This window comes from Schistocerca serialis, unplaced genomic scaffold (genome assembly GCF_023864345.2).
Source record: "Schistocerca serialis cubense isolate TAMUIC-IGC-003099 unplaced genomic scaffold, iqSchSeri2.2 HiC_scaffold_1048, whole genome shotgun sequence".
In the NCBI taxonomy this organism is placed as follows: Eukaryota; Metazoa; Arthropoda; class Insecta; order Orthoptera; family Acrididae; genus Schistocerca; species Schistocerca serialis.
Window position 1 is genome coordinate 21,074 of NW_026047237.1, and position 11,680 is coordinate 32,753.

The 11,680-nt window shown below is 53.4% G+C and overlaps 26 non-coding genes across 26 annotated transcripts; 22 read left to right on the plus strand and 4 right to left on the minus strand.

The window, feature by feature from the left end:
* The first annotated feature begins 37 nt into the window (after window positions 1-37).
* Window positions 38-110, plus strand: Trnak-uuu (transfer RNA lysine (anticodon UUU)). The gene has a single exon. It is a non-coding gene; the product is annotated as a tRNA-Lys (tRNA).
* Window positions 111-250: 140 nt separating this feature from the next.
* Window positions 251-332, plus strand: Trnas-aga (transfer RNA serine (anticodon AGA)). The gene has a single exon. It is a non-coding gene; the product is annotated as a tRNA-Ser (tRNA).
* A 278-nt stretch (window positions 333-610) lies between these two features.
* Window positions 611-682, minus strand: Trnag-ucc (transfer RNA glycine (anticodon UCC)). The gene has a single exon. It is a non-coding gene; the product is annotated as a tRNA-Gly (tRNA).
* An 813-nt stretch (window positions 683-1,495) lies between these two features.
* Window positions 1,496-1,568, plus strand: Trnam-cau (transfer RNA methionine (anticodon CAU)). Its single transcript has one exon. It is a non-coding gene; the product is annotated as a tRNA-Met (tRNA).
* Window positions 1,569-1,890: 322 nt separating this feature from the next.
* Window positions 1,891-1,962, plus strand: Trnae-uuc (transfer RNA glutamic acid (anticodon UUC)). The gene has a single exon. It is a non-coding gene; the product is annotated as a tRNA-Glu (tRNA).
* A 279-nt stretch (window positions 1,963-2,241) lies between these two features.
* Trnak-uuu (transfer RNA lysine (anticodon UUU)) lies at window positions 2,242-2,314 on the plus strand. Its single transcript has one exon. It is a non-coding gene; the product is annotated as a tRNA-Lys (tRNA).
* A 140-nt stretch (window positions 2,315-2,454) lies between these two features.
* Window positions 2,455-2,536, plus strand: Trnas-aga (transfer RNA serine (anticodon AGA)). The gene has a single exon. It is a non-coding gene; the product is annotated as a tRNA-Ser (tRNA).
* Window positions 2,537-2,814: 278 nt separating this feature from the next.
* On the minus strand, window positions 2,815-2,886 carry Trnag-ucc (transfer RNA glycine (anticodon UCC)). The gene has a single exon. It is a non-coding gene; the product is annotated as a tRNA-Gly (tRNA).
* An 813-nt stretch (window positions 2,887-3,699) lies between these two features.
* Trnam-cau (transfer RNA methionine (anticodon CAU)) lies at window positions 3,700-3,772 on the plus strand. The gene has a single exon. It is a non-coding gene; the product is annotated as a tRNA-Met (tRNA).
* Window positions 3,773-4,094: 322 nt separating this feature from the next.
* On the plus strand, window positions 4,095-4,166 carry Trnae-uuc (transfer RNA glutamic acid (anticodon UUC)). The gene has a single exon. It is a non-coding gene; the product is annotated as a tRNA-Glu (tRNA).
* Window positions 4,167-4,445: 279 nt separating this feature from the next.
* Trnak-uuu (transfer RNA lysine (anticodon UUU)) lies at window positions 4,446-4,518 on the plus strand. Its single transcript has one exon. It is a non-coding gene; the product is annotated as a tRNA-Lys (tRNA).
* Window positions 4,519-4,658: 140 nt separating this feature from the next.
* Window positions 4,659-4,740, plus strand: Trnas-aga (transfer RNA serine (anticodon AGA)). The gene has a single exon. It is a non-coding gene; the product is annotated as a tRNA-Ser (tRNA).
* A 278-nt stretch (window positions 4,741-5,018) lies between these two features.
* Trnag-ucc (transfer RNA glycine (anticodon UCC)) lies at window positions 5,019-5,090 on the minus strand. Its single transcript has one exon. It is a non-coding gene; the product is annotated as a tRNA-Gly (tRNA).
* An 813-nt stretch (window positions 5,091-5,903) lies between these two features.
* Trnam-cau (transfer RNA methionine (anticodon CAU)) lies at window positions 5,904-5,976 on the plus strand. The gene has a single exon. It is a non-coding gene; the product is annotated as a tRNA-Met (tRNA).
* A 322-nt stretch (window positions 5,977-6,298) lies between these two features.
* Trnae-uuc (transfer RNA glutamic acid (anticodon UUC)) lies at window positions 6,299-6,370 on the plus strand. The gene has a single exon. It is a non-coding gene; the product is annotated as a tRNA-Glu (tRNA).
* Window positions 6,371-6,649: 279 nt separating this feature from the next.
* On the plus strand, window positions 6,650-6,722 carry Trnak-uuu (transfer RNA lysine (anticodon UUU)). Its single transcript has one exon. It is a non-coding gene; the product is annotated as a tRNA-Lys (tRNA).
* Window positions 6,723-6,862: 140 nt separating this feature from the next.
* Trnas-aga (transfer RNA serine (anticodon AGA)) lies at window positions 6,863-6,944 on the plus strand. The gene has a single exon. It is a non-coding gene; the product is annotated as a tRNA-Ser (tRNA).
* Window positions 6,945-7,222: 278 nt separating this feature from the next.
* Window positions 7,223-7,294, minus strand: Trnag-ucc (transfer RNA glycine (anticodon UCC)). Its single transcript has one exon. It is a non-coding gene; the product is annotated as a tRNA-Gly (tRNA).
* An 813-nt stretch (window positions 7,295-8,107) lies between these two features.
* Trnam-cau (transfer RNA methionine (anticodon CAU)) lies at window positions 8,108-8,180 on the plus strand. Its single transcript has one exon. It is a non-coding gene; the product is annotated as a tRNA-Met (tRNA).
* Window positions 8,181-8,502: 322 nt separating this feature from the next.
* Trnae-uuc (transfer RNA glutamic acid (anticodon UUC)) lies at window positions 8,503-8,574 on the plus strand. Its single transcript has one exon. It is a non-coding gene; the product is annotated as a tRNA-Glu (tRNA).
* Window positions 8,575-8,853: 279 nt separating this feature from the next.
* Trnak-uuu (transfer RNA lysine (anticodon UUU)) lies at window positions 8,854-8,926 on the plus strand. The gene has a single exon. It is a non-coding gene; the product is annotated as a tRNA-Lys (tRNA).
* Window positions 8,927-9,066: 140 nt separating this feature from the next.
* Window positions 9,067-9,148, plus strand: Trnas-aga (transfer RNA serine (anticodon AGA)). The gene has a single exon. It is a non-coding gene; the product is annotated as a tRNA-Ser (tRNA).
* A 1,156-nt stretch (window positions 9,149-10,304) lies between these two features.
* On the plus strand, window positions 10,305-10,377 carry Trnam-cau (transfer RNA methionine (anticodon CAU)). The gene has a single exon. It is a non-coding gene; the product is annotated as a tRNA-Met (tRNA).
* A 324-nt stretch (window positions 10,378-10,701) lies between these two features.
* Window positions 10,702-10,773, plus strand: Trnae-uuc (transfer RNA glutamic acid (anticodon UUC)). Its single transcript has one exon. It is a non-coding gene; the product is annotated as a tRNA-Glu (tRNA).
* A 277-nt stretch (window positions 10,774-11,050) lies between these two features.
* On the plus strand, window positions 11,051-11,121 carry Trnak-uuu (transfer RNA lysine (anticodon UUU)). The gene has a single exon. It is a non-coding gene; the product is annotated as a tRNA-Lys (tRNA).
* Window positions 11,122-11,261: 140 nt separating this feature from the next.
* Window positions 11,262-11,342, plus strand: Trnas-aga (transfer RNA serine (anticodon AGA)). The gene has a single exon. It is a non-coding gene; the product is annotated as a tRNA-Ser (tRNA).
* Window positions 11,343-11,680: the final 338 nt, after the last annotated feature.

The window sequence follows — 11,680 nt, forward strand, 5'->3', positions numbered from 1 at the left end:
CATTGCCTGCAGCTGCTCCATCCCCCAACAAGTGTGAGCCCGGATAGCTCAGTCGGTAGAGCATTAGGCTTTTAACCTAAGGGTCCAGGGTTCGAGTCCCTGTCCGGGCGAAGATTTTAACGCTTCCGTAATGGCTCGTCTCGTAGCGCTGGTAGCCCTGCCGTAATCAGTGCACGGAGTTCGTTTCCTGTCAACATACTGCGCAGAACGGTTTGAGTTTTCACGATTCGAGGGAACTTTTTGGCTGCGAGCAGTCGTGGCCGAGTGGTTAAGGCGTCTGACTAGAAATCAGATTCCCTCTGGGAGCGTAGGTTCGAGTCCTACCGACTGCGTCTCTTTTTTTTATTTTTTTGTTTAAGAAGAAGGAGCAGAAAATTTCGCAGTTTGCCTGTCGTTTTGGTACTTCGCTACACCTCACCTCTCACAGCCGTTTATATCGCCTGTCCTCTTGATAAGGGCGAATTCCAAGCGTCAGCTTTCGCGTCAGCCGAGCAAAGTCGGGACAAGTCGGGACATACTACAGGATGGCCTGCGTGGAGCAACGACGGAAAGAAAACGTTAATTTAACAGCACGTGGCTCACATACTCATACGTAAAAATTTGCGCCCGTTGCGGTGGCCGGGAATCGAACCCGGATCAACTGCTTGGAAGGCAACTATGCTCACCATTACACCACCACCGCACAGCCGCTGCCCGTGACGCCGCGCTGTGTCGGCTTCCCGCCCGCCGGCAGCGGCCCACGGTGATAGTAGCTGTAGGCGCTTTACGAGGTAGGAGGGTGCATCCACACGCGTTCGGGCAGCGCCTCCACGCACGCTGCGTCTTTGGGCAAGACTCGTCGCCGCGGCCGCAAGGTTACTCACACGATAGTGATGAGCGGTCGCTTTAAGGCAGTGTAGTGGGGGACTCCGCGTGTGTAGCACTTTTTTCGGTTGTATCCGGCGTCGTTGGGTGGCAATCCCACTTTCCCTGCAGACAGCTACTCTGGAATATGCTCGGGAAGCACGGTCGACCGCCCCCAACAAATGCAACTAAAAAAATGAGAACAACAACAAAAAAAGCGGCAGGTTGTTCGCCTACCACGCGGGCGGCCCGGGTTCGATTCCCGGCCGATGCATCGTTTTGCTGTTCTCGCTATAATGCTGCCGCGCCGATTGCTCGTTTGAGCTGCGTCAGCCTCAGAAATGTATAGCAGGATTCGCTGTGAGAAGAACCAAACACGCAGCACGCAAGAGACCGTACTTGGACGGACGCGTGCTATTTCTGAACTCTAGCGTCAGCCTGGCCCTACAGGCCGCTGTGTTCAGGTGCCGCAAGGGCGATGTACTGTAACCTCAGGCAGTGCTGCTTTCCGTTGGAAAAGCCGCGGCAGCAGTTTAATCTAGCAATTCGGGAAAGCACGTGTAGCAACACAACAGATTCTTGAGAAAGCGCAAACTGTCTATCTCTAATATGCGAGGCTTACCAAGTTTCCTGGGACGTTGGTTGCAGACGTGCCTCGGTAGCGCAGTGGGCAGCGCGTAAGTCTCATAATCTTAAGGTCGTGAGTTCGATCCTCACCCGGGGCATATAATTTGCTGTACATCATGGCTGAATTAACGGCGTTGCTGTTGCTAGGGAACGAACTGAATTGTCGTTTGTTATCCACAAGGAGTCCACGCCTCAGCGTCAAAATGTTTACATCCAGCTATGGCAAGGTACAGCTTTGACCTTTCTCCTCCCCTGTTATGAGTAAAATATGATGCAAACAGCAATGAATAGTCAGTTTCGAGCTGTGCGCCATGCCAGTCTGTAGGCGCAAATATGCTCGCAAACAGAGAACACCACTGAGTCCGGATTCAGCACGAAATGCCAGAGGAGAGGGAGTAAATCTGACACTTATCGAGCAAATCCGGTGTGGTCTAGTGGCTAGGATACCTGGCTTTCACCCAGGAGGCCAGGGTTCGATTCCCGGTACCGGAAGCGAAGTTTTTGCGCACACGACCCTCCATGTTTTGGCCCTCCAACCCTCGTTTGTCGCCCTCCTTCCGGAGCTTCAACCGAGCGTAATCGGGGAAAAAAGGCACGAGATGCAATTACTGTCAGCACCGGGATAAAGGGAGAAGAGGCACTGGTCCGCTGTTGGGCTGCTACCAGCGTCAGTGGCAAGTCGGTGAAGTCGCCAGTTGCGCCAGAAGCCAGCAATTACGCGTTCCAGTTATTCACATTGCCTGCAGCTGCTCCATCCCCCAACAAGTGTGAGCCCGGATAGCTCAGTCGGTAGAGCATTAGGCTTTTAACCTAAGGGTCCAGGGTTCGAGTCCCTGTCCGGGCGAAGATTTTAACGCTTCCGTAATGGCTCGTCTCGTAGCGCTGGTAGCCCTGCCGTAATCAGTGCACGGAGTTCGTTTCCTGTCAACATACTGCGCAGAACGGTTTGAGTTTTCACGATTCGAGGGAACTTTTTGGCTGCGAGCAGTCGTGGCCGAGTGGTTAAGGCGTCTGACTAGAAATCAGATTCCCTCTGGGAGCGTAGGTTCGAGTCCTACCGACTGCGTCTCTTTTTTTTATTTTTTTGTTTAAGAAGAAGGAGCAGAAAATTTCGCAGTTTGCCTGTCGTTTTGGTACTTCGCTACACCTCACCTCTCACAGCCGTTTATATCGCCTGTCCTCTTGATAAGGGCGAATTCCAAGCGTCAGCTTTCGCGTCAGCCGAGCAAAGTCGGGACAAGTCGGGACATACTACAGGATGGCCTGCGTGGAGCAACGACGGAAAGAAAACGTTAATTTAACAGCACGTGGCTCACATACTCATACGTAAAAATTTGCGCCCGTTGCGGTGGCCGGGAATCGAACCCGGATCAACTGCTTGGAAGGCAACTATGCTCACCATTACACCACCACCGCACAGCCGCTGCCCGTGACGCCGCGCTGTGTCGGCTTCCCGCCCGCCGGCAGCGGCCCACGGTGATAGTAGCTGTAGGCGCTTTACGAGGTAGGAGGGTGCATCCACACGCGTTCGGGCAGCGCCTCCACGCACGCTGCGTCTTTGGGCAAGACTCGTCGCCGCGGCCGCAAGGTTACTCACACGATAGTGATGAGCGGTCGCTTTAAGGCAGTGTAGTGGGGGACTCCGCGTGTGTAGCACTTTTTTCGGTTGTATCCGGCGTCGTTGGGTGGCAATCCCACTTTCCCTGCAGACAGCTACTCTGGAATATGCTCGGGAAGCACGGTCGACCGCCCCCAACAAATGCAACTAAAAAAATGAGAACAACAACAAAAAAAGCGGCAGGTTGTTCGCCTACCACGCGGGCGGCCCGGGTTCGATTCCCGGCCGATGCATCGTTTTGCTGTTCTCGCTATAATGCTGCCGCGCCGATTGCTCGTTTGAGCTGCGTCAGCCTCAGAAATGTATAGCAGGATTCGCTGTGAGAAGAACCAAACACGCAGCACGCAAGAGACCGTACTTGGACGGACGCGTGCTATTTCTGAACTCTAGCGTCAGCCTGGCCCTACAGGCCGCTGTGTTCAGGTGCCGCAAGGGCGATGTACTGTAACCTCAGGCAGTGCTGCTTTCCGTTGGAAAAGCCGCGGCAGCAGTTTAATCTAGCAATTCGGGAAAGCACGTGTAGCAACACAACAGATTCTTGAGAAAGCGCAAACTGTCTATCTCTAATATGCGAGGCTTACCAAGTTTCCTGGGACGTTGGTTGCAGACGTGCCTCGGTAGCGCAGTGGGCAGCGCGTAAGTCTCATAATCTTAAGGTCGTGAGTTCGATCCTCACCCGGGGCATATAATTTGCTGTACATCATGGCTGAATTAACGGCGTTGCTGTTGCTAGGGAACGAACTGAATTGTCGTTTGTTATCCACAAGGAGTCCACGCCTCAGCGTCAAAATGTTTACATCCAGCTATGGCAAGGTACAGCTTTGACCTTTCTCCTCCCCTGTTATGAGTAAAATATGATGCAAACAGCAATGAATAGTCAGTTTCGAGCTGTGCGCCATGCCAGTCTGTAGGCGCAAATATGCTCGCAAACAGAGAACACCACTGAGTCCGGATTCAGCACGAAATGCCAGAGGAGAGGGAGTAAATCTGACACTTATCGAGCAAATCCGGTGTGGTCTAGTGGCTAGGATACCTGGCTTTCACCCAGGAGGCCAGGGTTCGATTCCCGGTACCGGAAGCGAAGTTTTTGCGCACACGACCCTCCATGTTTTGGCCCTCCAACCCTCGTTTGTCGCCCTCCTTCCGGAGCTTCAACCGAGCGTAATCGGGGAAAAAAGGCACGAGATGCAATTACTGTCAGCACCGGGATAAAGGGAGAAGAGGCACTGGTCCGCTGTTGGGCTGCTACCAGCGTCAGTGGCAAGTCGGTGAAGTCGCCAGTTGCGCCAGAAGCCAGCAATTACGCGTTCCAGTTATTCACATTGCCTGCAGCTGCTCCATCCCCCAACAAGTGTGAGCCCGGATAGCTCAGTCGGTAGAGCATTAGGCTTTTAACCTAAGGGTCCAGGGTTCGAGTCCCTGTCCGGGCGAAGATTTTAACGCTTCCGTAATGGCTCGTCTCGTAGCGCTGGTAGCCCTGCCGTAATCAGTGCACGGAGTTCGTTTCCTGTCAACATACTGCGCAGAACGGTTTGAGTTTTCACGATTCGAGGGAACTTTTTGGCTGCGAGCAGTCGTGGCCGAGTGGTTAAGGCGTCTGACTAGAAATCAGATTCCCTCTGGGAGCGTAGGTTCGAGTCCTACCGACTGCGTCTCTTTTTTTTATTTTTTTGTTTAAGAAGAAGGAGCAGAAAATTTCGCAGTTTGCCTGTCGTTTTGGTACTTCGCTACACCTCACCTCTCACAGCCGTTTATATCGCCTGTCCTCTTGATAAGGGCGAATTCCAAGCGTCAGCTTTCGCGTCAGCCGAGCAAAGTCGGGACAAGTCGGGACATACTACAGGATGGCCTGCGTGGAGCAACGACGGAAAGAAAACGTTAATTTAACAGCACGTGGCTCACATACTCATACGTAAAAATTTGCGCCCGTTGCGGTGGCCGGGAATCGAACCCGGATCAACTGCTTGGAAGGCAACTATGCTCACCATTACACCACCACCGCACAGCCGCTGCCCGTGACGCCGCGCTGTGTCGGCTTCCCGCCCGCCGGCAGCGGCCCACGGTGATAGTAGCTGTAGGCGCTTTACGAGGTAGGAGGGTGCATCCACACGCGTTCGGGCAGCGCCTCCACGCACGCTGCGTCTTTGGGCAAGACTCGTCGCCGCGGCCGCAAGGTTACTCACACGATAGTGATGAGCGGTCGCTTTAAGGCAGTGTAGTGGGGGACTCCGCGTGTGTAGCACTTTTTTCGGTTGTATCCGGCGTCGTTGGGTGGCAATCCCACTTTCCCTGCAGACAGCTACTCTGGAATATGCTCGGGAAGCACGGTCGACCGCCCCCAACAAATGCAACTAAAAAAATGAGAACAACAACAAAAAAAGCGGCAGGTTGTTCGCCTACCACGCGGGCGGCCCGGGTTCGATTCCCGGCCGATGCATCGTTTTGCTGTTCTCGCTATAATGCTGCCGCGCCGATTGCTCGTTTGAGCTGCGTCAGCCTCAGAAATGTATAGCAGGATTCGCTGTGAGAAGAACCAAACACGCAGCACGCAAGAGACCGTACTTGGACGGACGCGTGCTATTTCTGAACTCTAGCGTCAGCCTGGCCCTACAGGCCGCTGTGTTCAGGTGCCGCAAGGGCGATGTACTGTAACCTCAGGCAGTGCTGCTTTCCGTTGGAAAAGCCGCGGCAGCAGTTTAATCTAGCAATTCGGGAAAGCACGTGTAGCAACACAACAGATTCTTGAGAAAGCGCAAACTGTCTATCTCTAATATGCGAGGCTTACCAAGTTTCCTGGGACGTTGGTTGCAGACGTGCCTCGGTAGCGCAGTGGGCAGCGCGTAAGTCTCATAATCTTAAGGTCGTGAGTTCGATCCTCACCCGGGGCATATAATTTGCTGTACATCATGGCTGAATTAACGGCGTTGCTGTTGCTAGGGAACGAACTGAATTGTCGTTTGTTATCCACAAGGAGTCCACGCCTCAGCGTCAAAATGTTTACATCCAGCTATGGCAAGGTACAGCTTTGACCTTTCTCCTCCCCTGTTATGAGTAAAATATGATGCAAACAGCAATGAATAGTCAGTTTCGAGCTGTGCGCCATGCCAGTCTGTAGGCGCAAATATGCTCGCAAACAGAGAACACCACTGAGTCCGGATTCAGCACGAAATGCCAGAGGAGAGGGAGTAAATCTGACACTTATCGAGCAAATCCGGTGTGGTCTAGTGGCTAGGATACCTGGCTTTCACCCAGGAGGCCAGGGTTCGATTCCCGGTACCGGAAGCGAAGTTTTTGCGCACACGACCCTCCATGTTTTGGCCCTCCAACCCTCGTTTGTCGCCCTCCTTCCGGAGCTTCAACCGAGCGTAATCGGGGAAAAAAGGCACGAGATGCAATTACTGTCAGCACCGGGATAAAGGGAGAAGAGGCACTGGTCCGCTGTTGGGCTGCTACCAGCGTCAGTGGCAAGTCGGTGAAGTCGCCAGTTGCGCCAGAAGCCAGCAATTACGCGTTCCAGTTATTCACATTGCCTGCAGCTGCTCCATCCCCCAACAAGTGTGAGCCCGGATAGCTCAGTCGGTAGAGCATTAGGCTTTTAACCTAAGGGTCCAGGGTTCGAGTCCCTGTCCGGGCGAAGATTTTAACGCTTCCGTAATGGCTCGTCTCGTAGCGCTGGTAGCCCTGCCGTAATCAGTGCACGGAGTTCGTTTCCTGTCAACATACTGCGCAGAACGGTTTGAGTTTTCACGATTCGAGGGAACTTTTTGGCTGCGAGCAGTCGTGGCCGAGTGGTTAAGGCGTCTGACTAGAAATCAGATTCCCTCTGGGAGCGTAGGTTCGAGTCCTACCGACTGCGTCTCTTTTTTTTATTTTTTTGTTTAAGAAGAAGGAGCAGAAAATTTCGCAGTTTGCCTGTCGTTTTGGTACTTCGCTACACCTCACCTCTCACAGCCGTTTATATCGCCTGTCCTCTTGATAAGGGCGAATTCCAAGCGTCAGCTTTCGCGTCAGCCGAGCAAAGTCGGGACAAGTCGGGACATACTACAGGATGGCCTGCGTGGAGCAACGACGGAAAGAAAACGTTAATTTAACAGCACGTGGCTCACATACTCATACGTAAAAATTTGCGCCCGTTGCGGTGGCCGGGAATCGAACCCGGATCAACTGCTTGGAAGGCAACTATGCTCACCATTACACCACCACCGCACAGCCGCTGCCCGTGACGCCGCGCTGTGTCGGCTTCCCGCCCGCCGGCAGCGGCCCACGGTGATAGTAGCTGTAGGCGCTTTACGAGGTAGGAGGGTGCATCCACACGCGTTCGGGCAGCGCCTCCACGCACGCTGCGTCTTTGGGCAAGACTCGTCGCCGCGGCCGCAAGGTTACTCACACGATAGTGATGAGCGGTCGCTTTAAGGCAGTGTAGTGGGGGACTCCGCGTGTGTAGCACTTTTTTCGGTTGTATCCGGCGTCGTTGGGTGGCAATCCCACTTTCCCTGCAGACAGCTACTCTGGAATATGCTCGGGAAGCACGGTCGACCGCCCCCAACAAATGCAACTAAAAAAATGAGAACAACAACAAAAAAAGCGGCAGGTTGTTCGCCTACCACGCGGGCGGCCCGGGTTCGATTCCCGGCCGATGCATCGTTTTGCTGTTCTCGCTATAATGCTGCCGCGCCGATTGCTCGTTTGAGCTGCGTCAGCCTCAGAAATGTATAGCAGGATTCGCTGTGAGAAGAACCAAACACGCAGCACGCAAGAGACCGTACTTGGACGGACGCGTGCTATTTCTGAACTCTAGCGTCAGCCTGGCCCTACAGGCCGCTGTGTTCAGGTGCCGCAAGGGCGATGTACTGTAACCTCAGGCAGTGCTGCTTTCCGTTGGAAAAGCCGCGGCAGCAGTTTAATCTAGCAATTCGGGAAAGCACGTGTAGCAACACAACAGATTCTTGAGAAAGCGCAAACTGTCTATCTCTAATATGCGAGGCTTACCAAGTTTCCTGGGACGTTGGTTGCAGACGTGCCTCGGTAGCGCAGTGGGCAGCGCGTAAGTCTCATAATCTTAAGGTCGTGAGTTCGATCCTCACCCGGGGCATATAATTTGCTGTACATCATGGCTGAATTAACGGCGTTGCTGTTGCTAGGGAACGAACTGAATTGTCGTTTGTTATCCACAAGGAGTCCACGCCTCAGCGTCAAAATGTTTACATCCAGCTATGGCAAGGTACAGCTTTGACCTTTCTCCTCCCCTGTTATGAGTAAAATATGATGCAAACAGCAATGAATAGTCAGTTTCGAGCTGTGCGCCATGCCAGTCTGTAGGCGCAAATATGCTCGCAAACAGAGAACACCACTGAGTCCGGATTCAGCACGAAATGCCAGAGGAGAGGGAGTAAATCTGACACTTATCGAGCAAATCCGGTGTGGTCTAGTGGCTAGGATACCTGGCTTTCACCCAGGAGGCCAGGGTTCGATTCCCGGTACCGGAAGCGAAGTTTTTGCGCACACGACCCTCCATGTTTTGGCCCTCCAACCCTCGTTTGTCGCCCTCCTTCCGGAGCTTCAACCGAGCGTAATCGGGGAAAAAAGGCACGAGATGCAATTACTGTCAGCACCGGGATAAAGGGAGAAGAGGCACTGGTCCGCTGTTGGGCTGCTACCAGCGTCAGTGGCAAGTCGGTGAAGTCGCCAGTTGCGCCAGAAGCCAGCAATTACGCGTTCCAGTTATTCACATTGCCTGCAGCTGCTCCATCCCCCAACAAGTGTGAGCCCGGATAGCTCAGTCGGTAGAGCATTAGGCTTTTAACCTAAGGGTCCAGGGTTCGAGTCCCTGTCCGGGCGAAGATTTTAACGCTTCCGTAATGGCTCGTCTCGTAGCGCTGGTAGCCCTGCCGTAATCAGTGCACGGAGTTCGTTTCCTGTCAACATACTGCGCAGAACGGTTTGAGTTTTCACGATTCGAGGGAACTTTTTGGCTGCGAGCAGTCGTGGCCGAGTGGTTAAGGCGTCTGACTAGAAATCAGATTCCCTCTGGGAGCGTAGGTTCGAGTCCTACCGACTGCGTCTCTTTTTTTTATTTTTTTGTTTAAGAAGAAGGAGCAGAAAATTTCGCAGTTTGCCTGTCGTTTTGGTACTTCGCTACACCTCACCTCTCACAGCCGTTTATATCGCCTGTCCTCTTGATAAGGGCGAATTCCAAGCGTCAGCTTTCGCGTCAGCCGAGCAAAGTCGGGACAAGTCGGGACATACTACAGGATGGCCTGCGTGGAGCAACGACGGAAAGAAAACGTTAATTTAACAGCACGTGGCTCACATACTCATACGTAAAAATTTGCGCCCGTTGCGGTGGCCGGGAATCGAACCCGGATCAACTGCTTGAAGGCAACTATGCTCACCATTACACCACCACCGCACCAGCCGCTGCCCGTGACGCCGCGCTGTGTCGGCTTCCGCCCGCCGCAGCGGCCCACGGTGATAGTAGCTGTAGGCGCTTTACGAGGTAGGAGGGTGCATCCCCACGCGTTCGGGCAGCGGCCTCACGCACGCTGCGTCTTTGGGCAAGACTCGTCGCCGCGGCCGCAAGGTTACTCACACGATAGTGATGAGCGGTCGCTTTAAGGCAGTGTAGTGGGGACTCCGCGTGTGTAGCACTTTTTTCGGTTGTATCCGGCGTCGTTGGGTGGCAATCCCACTTTCCCTGCAGACAGCTACTCTGGAATATGCTCGGGAAGCACGGTCGACCGCCCCCAACAAATGCAACTAAAAAAATGAGAACAACAACAAAAAAAAGCGGCAGGTTGTTCGCCTACCACGCGGGCGGCCCGGGTTCGATTCCGGCCGATGCATCGTTTTGCTGTTCTCGCTATAATGCTGCCGCGCCGATTGCTCGTTTGAGCTGCGTCAGCTCAGAAATGTATAGCAGGATTCGCTGTGAGAAGAACCAAACACGCAGCACGCAGAGACCGTACTTGGACGACGCGTGCTATTTCTGAACTCTAGCGTCAGCCTGGCCTACAGGACGCTGTGTTCAGGTGCCGCAAGGGCGATGTACTGTAACCTCAGGCAGTGCTGCTTTCCGTTGGAAAAGCCGCGGCAGCAGTTTAATCTAGCAATTCGGGAAAGCACGTGTAGCAACACAACAGATTCTTGAGAAAGCGCAAACTGGTCTATCTCTAATATGCGAGGCTTACCAAGTTTCCTGGGACGTTGGTGCAGACGTGCCTCGGTAGCGCAGTGGGCAGCGCGTAAGTCTCATAATCTTAAGGTCGTGAGTTCGATCCTCACCCGGGGCATATAATTTGCTGTACATCATGGCTGAATTAACGCGTTGCTGTTGCTAGGGAACGAACTGAATTGTCGTTTGTTATCCACAAGGAGGTCCACGCCTCAGCGTCAAAATGTTTACATCCAGCTATGGCAAGGTACAGCTTTGACCTTTCTCCTCCCCTGTTATGAGTAAAATTATGATGCAAACAGCAATGAATAGTCAGTTTCGAGCTGTGCGCCATGCCAGTCTGTAGGCGCAAATATGCTCGCAAACAGAGAAACACCACTGAGTCCGGATTCAGCACGAAATGCCAGAGGAGAGGGAGTAAATCTGACACTTATCGAGCAAATCCGGTGTGGTCTAGTGGCTAGGATACCTGGCTTTCACCCAGGAGGCCAGGGTTCGATTCCCGGTACCGGAAGCGAAGTTTTTGCGCACACGACCCTCCATGTTTTGGCCCTCCAACCCTCGTTTGTCGCCCTCCTTCCGGAGCTTCAACGAGCGTAATCGGGGAAAAAAGGCACGAGATGCAATTACTGTCAGCACCGGGATAAAGGGAGAAGAGGCACTGGTCCGCTGTTGGGCTGCTACCAGCGTCAGTGGCAAGTCGGTGAAGTCGCCAGTTGCGCCAGAAGCCAGCAATACGCGTTCCAGTTATTCACATTGCCTGCAGCTGCTCCATCCCCCAACAAGTGTGAGCCGATAGCTCAGTCGGTAGAGCATTAGGCTTTTAACCTAAGGGTCCAGGGTTCGAGTCCCTGTCCGGGCGAAGATTTTAACGGCTTCCGTAATGGCTCGTCTCGTAGCGCTGGTAGCCCTGCCGTAATCAGTGCACGGAGTTCGTTTCCTGTCAACATACTGCGCAGAACGGTTTGAGTTTTCACGATTCGAGGGACTTTTTGGCTGCGAGCAGTCGTGGCCGAGTGTTAAGGCGTCTGACTAGAAATCAGATTCCCTCTGGGAGCGTAGGTTCGAGTCCTACCGACTGCGTCTCTTTTTTTTATTTTTTGTTAAAAGAAGACAGGAGCAGAAAATTTCGCAGTTTGCCTGTCGTTTTGGTACTTCGCTACACCTCACCTCTCACAGCCGTTTATATCGCCTGTCCTCTTGATAAGGGCGAATTCCAAGCGTCAGCTTTCGCGTCAGCCGAGCAAAGTCGGGACAAGTCGGGACATACTACAGGATGGCCTGCGTGGAGCAACGACGAAAGAAAACGTTAATTTAACAGCACGTGGCTCACATACTCATACTAAAAATTTGCGCCCGTTGCGGTGGCCGGGAATCGAACCCGGATCAACTGCTTGGAAGGCAACTATGCTCACCATTAC